The sequence below is a fragment of the Saccopteryx bilineata genome, chromosome 4 (genome assembly GCF_036850765.1).
Source record: "Saccopteryx bilineata isolate mSacBil1 chromosome 4, mSacBil1_pri_phased_curated, whole genome shotgun sequence".
Classification (NCBI taxonomy): domain Eukaryota; kingdom Metazoa; phylum Chordata; class Mammalia; order Chiroptera; family Emballonuridae; genus Saccopteryx; species Saccopteryx bilineata.
Window position 1 is genome coordinate 196,569,560 of NC_089493.1, and position 6,797 is coordinate 196,576,356.

The following is a 6,797-nucleotide window of genomic DNA, read 5'->3' on the forward strand; positions in this document are numbered from 1 at the left end:
AAGGAGCCCTAAAAAATCTGTGCGTGAGCCCACATCGAACTGCACTGAATAGGTATGAAACTGGGAGAGTTTTCCTTTTATTTAGTGCAGATTTCACATTTCTATCATCTTTTGTTGCTTTCCTGTGACTGGTCAAAAGTGCACCGTGTCTTTACAGACACACTGTGTGTGTGTGTGTATTTATATATATATTGATATATATATGTATATATAGTGGATTTATTTATCATAAAACAAACAAACCACACTGGAAACAACTTGACAACACAAATGTACCCCAGTTAGGGAACAGATAACAGACTGGGGAACAACCACATGATGGAATGCTACGCAGCCATGAAAAAGAACAGGGTGCCCACACACAAAGCAACACGGTGATCCCAAATTCTTTCATTTATGGGCCATTCTAGAAAAAGCAAAACTATAGAGACAGAAACAGATGAGTGGTTTGCCAGGGGCTGGAGGTCTGCGGAGAGGCTGACCACAAAATGGTACATGGGAGGCCCTGGCCGGTTGGCTCAGTGGTAGAGCATCGGCCTGGCATGTGGATGTCCCAGGTTCAATTCCCAGTCAGGTCACAGAGTAGAAGCACCCATCTGCTTCTCCACCCCTCCTCCTTTCAATTCTCTCTCTCTCTTCACCTCCTGCAGCCATGGCTTGATTGGAGTGAGTTGGCCCTGGGTGCCGAGGATGGCTCCATGGCCTCCACCTCAGGCACTAAGAAGAGCTCGGTTGCTGAGCAATGGAACAACGCCCCCACCCCCCCAGTGGGCTTGCTGGGTGGATCCCAGTCGGGGTGCATGTGGGAGTCTGACTCTGCCTCCCCATCCTCTCACTTTTTAATAATAATAAATAAAAATGACACATGGGAAATTATTTTGGAGGGGGTGACGACTGTGGTGGCGATTATATACGATATGACCTACATATTTGTCCAGAGTAGCAGAAGTGTTCACTAAGAAGAGTGAATTTTATTGTATGTAAATCTACTTTAGTTAAAAAAAATTTTTTTTAAAAACCTCTAGATTGTGTTGATAGACACACAGCTGTGTAACTCAGAAGCCACGAGCTACACTTCTACTCTAAAATGGAACAGAATTTTACATATTGAGTGCTGGCCCTGGAGACCTGTGTGGCTGCTGCACTGAGCGGTGCAGATAAAGACGTGCCAGTCTCTGCAGAAAGTTCTGGACAGCGCTGCCCTGAGGGTGGGTGGCTCACTACCTCTGCCCTCTCCTCCCTTTATCTCCCCAAGTCAGGGAATCACGCCAAGCAGCAATCCCCACAAAGAAGAGCTGATGGGGTCACCCCCCTGCCCTGAGCCCCAGGGTCCCTCACTTGGACTCTTGCTCCTGGTGGGTGGGTGCAGGGCCGCAGGGTAGAGCCCCAGCGGCAGGGTCCCCCTGCAGATCCCGCAGCCCCCCTCCCGGCCCCCGGTGGAGGCAGGCGGTGCGGCTGAGGAGGAGGGGGTCTCCATATCTGAAAACTGCTGGCCCACCTGGGCGTCCACGCACACAAACATCTCCCAGGGCCCGCAGTTCAATAAATACTTGACCAATGCCTCTTCTGCATCGTCTCATCATCCCCTTTTCCTGTCTGAATGTCACTTCCTGCCGCTGCTATAACCTTCCTCGGGCCCTTCCTGTGTCCCCAATACAACTAACTTCCTGCTAAGTCCCCAGGGTTTCACATCACAGTGATGGGACCTGTGACAATTACTCAGAGGGCTGCCAAAGACAGAGACAGACGGAATAATCCTCCATGGGACTATTTTTCTTTCTTTTTTTAATTAGAGAGAGAAAGACCGGAAGGGAAGGAGATGAGAAGTATCAACTTGTAGTTACATCACTTTAGATGAGAAGCGCCAAGTGATTGCTTCTCATATGTGCCTTGACCAGGGTTCCAGTCAAGCCAGTGACCTTTGGGCTCAAGCCAGTGACCATGGGATCATTGACACGCTCAAGCTGGTGACTCCACACTCAAGCCTGCGACCTCAGGGTTTCTAGCCTGGGTCTTTAGTGTCCCAAGTCAATGCTCTATCCACTGTGCCACCACCGGTCAGGTTCCATGAGACATCCTGATGTGATCTCACAAGAGACCCAGAGCCAGAACCACCCAGCAGAGTCACTCCCAAATTTCTTTTTCTTTTTTTTTTTTGTATTTTTCTGAAGCTGGAAACGGGGAGAGACAGTCAGACAGACTCCCGCATGTGCCCGACCGGGATCCACCCGGCACGCCCACCAGGGGCAACGCTCTGCCCACCAGGGGGCGATGCTCTGCCCCTCCCGGGCGTCGCTCTGTTGCGACCAGAGCCACTCTAGCGCCTGGGGCAGAGGCCAAGGAGCCATCCCCAGCGCCCGGGCCATCTTTGCTCCAATGGAGCTTTGGCTGTGGGAGGGGAAGAGAGAGACAGAGAAGAAGGAGGGGGGTGGTGGAGAAGCAAATGGGTGCTTCTCCTATGTGCCCTGGCCAGGAATCGAACCCGGGTCCCCCGCACGCCAGGCCGACGCTCTACCACTGAGCCAACCAGCCAGGGCCCACTCCCAAATTTCTGACCAGCAGATCCTGTGAGACAATACATTTTGGAGCCATCTGTCACACAGCGATAGATGAGTGACACACAGCCCATCTTGTTCTAAGGGGGGCTGCATCTTCTGGAAGGTTCCCTGAGTCTGGAGGGCCCATCAGAGCAGTATGAGGCACAGTGGGAGGGGCACAGCCAGCTCAACTGTTAACCAGCTGTGTGACCTTGGACAGGTTATTTGGCCTCTCTGGGCTTCAGTTCCCTCGACTCTAAAACGGGTTTAGGACTGACGGGGGCTTGGAAGAGATGATGTCACCGGGGCTGTGCGCACTGCGAAACTCACTCGTGTTGCCTCTAGAAATGCCAAGTGTTTTGTAAGAACCAACTTGGAAATGAGGAAGGCAGGACCGTTAGCCTGAGTGTCAGCTTCAAAGGACAGACTGCTTTAATGCAGCAGTGCGTGAGGAAATTCAAAGTTAACTCTGTGTCTGTCCCAGGCTGTCAGCCTGCGGCCGGATCAGCCCCACGGAGAGCTCACGGGGTGTCTGCTGAGCCATGCTGTCCCTGCCACAGGGCGCTTTGGTTTTCGGCCACGGAAGCCAGCTCTGGCCAACTTCAACAAAGAGAGAACGTATTGGCACGATGGTAGGAAGTTCACAGAACCGAAGACAGCCGAGTCCAGGTTTCAGTAAGGGCCGGTCCGAGCTGCCCAGGAAGAGAGACAGGATCCGGCAGAAAACCCCCAAGCCGGTGATTCAGGATGCAACCCCCCACCAACTCACCCCCAGGGTTAATCAACCCCAACTCTCCCTTCCTGCATCGTTCTCCACGTGGCTGGAGCCCCAAGGAGGCAGCAGCTGATGGGCTTAGCTGACGGATGTTCTGCCCAGGCCGGGGGGCCCAAGGTGGGCAGGCGCCAACAGGCAGCCCAGGAAGACTGCTGCAGAGGCCTGGCCGCGGTTCAAAGCAAAGTCTGGTTGCTGTTAGCGGGAGAAGGAGGGAGCCCCGAGCAGGCAGAAACAATAGATTGTCCACTGCCTCATTCCAGCCAGATTTCGTCAGGGACCGGCGGAGGGCTCAGCCAGCTCAGCTTTTTCATAAAGACGCTGAAGGTCACCTTCCTCAGACTTGACGGTTACAGAGAGCTTGGAGACACAGACAAAAGAAGACGAAATAAAACCATGCACTTCCAGGCGCCCATCACCCAGCTTGAACAAATGATCGCTTTATGGTCAATCTTACTTCATCCATAAGCCTGCCCACCCCACCCCCACCCCCCACCCCATGCTCTTTTGTAGCAAATCTTAAGCACTGTATCTTTTCCTACAACTCAGTGTGTCTCTTTAAAGAGATAAAAAGCTCATTAAAAACAAAAAACAAAAACACAACCATCCTTGTAACACCTTTAAGAGAAGCCTAATAAAGCCTCCTTAGTATCAGATTTAGGGCCACTGTTTAGATACTTACTATCAACAACTTGACCGAGGTCTCAGGTCTCGTTTCCATGCGATAACATTCACACAATGTCCCTGCACAATTCGAGTCCATTTATACAGTTGCTCAATAATCCTGCAGTCCAGTTTTAGAATACTTCCGAATATTTCCATCACCCCAAACGACTCTCTGTGTCCACGCAGTCCGTCCTCACTGGGGTGAACAGTCTAGGAATTTCTTCACAAGTCCGACACACCCTCCCTGCGTCAGGCAGCTGTCGCAGCCCGAGGGGTCCACTCGGGAGACAGGAAAACAGGCTCCCAAAGACGAGTCCGCACGTGTCGATCAGGGGCTCATTCATAAAACTCGCATTGGAAACCATCCAGTCTGTCAATTGGTTGGACTGATTTTACAAAACTGTGTTTTTGAAAAAAAAATTTTTTTAATGTTTATTTTATTGATTTTAGAGAACGAGGAAGGGGGGAGGAGAGAGAGAGAGAGAGACAGAGAGAGAGAGAGGCAGGAACATTGATCTGTTCCTGTAGGTGCCCCGACCCAGGATCGAACCGGCCACCTCTGCACTTTGGGACGATGCTCCAACCAACCGAGCCGTCCGGCCAGGGCAAAGCTGTGTTGTCTGCAGACAGTGAAGCACGCTCAGCAACACGGAGGGCCGAGCTGCTGATACGCGCGGCAGCGTGGGTGAACCCCGGCCCTGTGCCGTGTGCGGGGAGGCAGCCGGGCACAGAGGACCACGCGTCGCCTGATTCTGTGTGTGACAAGCGTCAGGACAGGGGAAACCACAGAGGAGAGAGCAGGCCGGTGGTGGCCCGGGCCCCCCTTCTGGAAACGTCACCCTCTCCCCTCGCAGAGGCCCCTGAGAGGACCCCGCACTGAACACTCGGGCTTTCAGTCGCAACCCAAACTCCCCCGGAACCCGGGTGCACAAGGCCCGGCTGCTCCCGGGAAGGAATCCGGGGAGGACAGAGGACAGAGGATAGACTTACGTGGCGGGAACGGCCCTGCTGCACACATTTTAAGGATCATGTCTTCATGGGTTTTTTTGTTTTTGGTTTTTTGTGGGTTTTTTTGGTATTTTTCTGAAGCTAGAAACGGGGAGAGACAGTCAGACAGACTCCCGCATGTGCCCGATCGGGATCCACCCAGCACGTCCACCAGGGGGCGATGCTCTGCCCCTCTGGGGCGTCGCTCTGCCGCGACCAGAGCCACTCCAGCGCCTGGGGCAGAGGCCAAGGAGCCATCCCCAGCGCCTGGGCCATCTTTGCTCCAATGGAGCCTTGGCTGTGGGAGGGGAAGGGAGAGACAGAGAGGAAGGAGAATGGGAGGGGTGGAGAAGCAGATGGGCGCCTCTCCTGTGTGCCCTGGCTGGGAATCGAACCCGGGTCCCCCGCACGCGAGGCCAATGCTCTACCGCTGAGCCAACCGGCCAGGGCCATGTCTTCATGTTTTATACCAGCAATACCTGGCTTTTAGGATTTAAAAAATTTTATTTATTTATTTATTTATTTATTTATATTTTATTTCTGAAGTGAGAAGCAGGGAAGCAGAGAGAGACTCCTGCATGTGCCCTACCGGGATCCACCCAGCATGCCCACCAGGGGGCGATGCTCTGCCCATCTGGGGCGTCGCTCTGTTGCAACTGGGGCCATTCTAGCACCTGAGGCAGAGGCCATGGAGCCATCCTCAGCACCCGGGCCAACTTTGCTCCGATGGAGCCTTGGCTGCGGGAGAGGAAGAGAGAGACAGAGAGGAAGGAGAGGGGGAGGGGTGGAGAAGCAGATGGGCGCCTCTCTTGTGTGCCCTGGCCGGGAATTGAACCCGGGACATCTACATGCCTGGCTGAGGCTCTACCACTGAGCCAAATGGCCAGGTCTTTTTTTTTTTTTTTTTTTTGAAGGTGGTTTGAGAGACTATCGTTATGGTTCAGCAGCTGACAGGCTGGACAGACACTCAGATGTGGTCTTGTCCAAGCTCATAGAAGCTGCTGGGGAAAAATTAAGCAAACTGGCCCCAGAAGCAGATCCACCCCCCGCCCGCTCCCCAGCTCCTCTGCGCAGTTTGCTGCGCTGTGATTTATCTGAGGTCACTTTTACTGAGCACTTACCGTGCGACAGGTGTGCATCACAGGCTTGGCGCAAGCAAGATTTCAACCTCTGCTATGACATGTCGCTTGACTCTGCCCCTTGCCCCTCACAGAGGGTCACATGTGGTCAACTGTCACGGAGCTCAAGGGGTCCAACCTAAAATGATAATCAAAGCATAAAAAAAAAAAGTGGACCCGAGTAGGGGTTCCACTAGAAATCTTCAGAGCTCTGAATGGGGAAGAGAATGGGATTCAAGAGAGAGGGACCAAACGGAACCGGACGTCGTGAGTGACACGCTGCAGGTAGGAACCGCTGATGTGTCCTCCTGCTCTCAGTATATGTTCTCAGAGTCCCCGTTTTGATGTGGGAGAAAGGAAAAGGCAGAGGCAGCTTCCCATGTGGATGGGGACAGGGGTATCCCTGGGGAGGAAATGGAATTTGAGAAGAAGGGCTTGCAGCCCAACTCTTGGGTGTGTGTGTAAGGAGTGTGGTTTACTGCACGCGTGGGGGCTGGGGCCATCGGAAATAGTGAGCTGCAGCCTTCGGGAGGAGGGGCGGGGAGGTCACGACATGCACAGGACACGTACGTAGACGGGCTTCCCTCCCTGCCCTCCACCTACCCACCCGCACCCTCAACAGGGTGACTAACTCTTCAAGGAAAAGAACCAGCTGGCTAAGAGTCTTACAAACTAAGTTAACCAAAAACAATTAAATCTAGAAGACTTCGTTTTGCC

General features: G+C 53.2%; 1 non-coding gene across 1 annotated transcript; it reads right to left on the reverse strand.

Annotated features, from left to right (window-relative positions):
- Positions 1-5,336: 5,336 nt before the first annotated feature.
- Positions 5,337-5,412, reverse strand: TRNAA-CGC (transfer RNA alanine (anticodon CGC)). The gene has a single exon. It is a non-coding gene; the product is annotated as a tRNA-Ala (tRNA).
- Between the last annotated feature and the right edge of the window lie 1,385 nt (positions 5,413-6,797).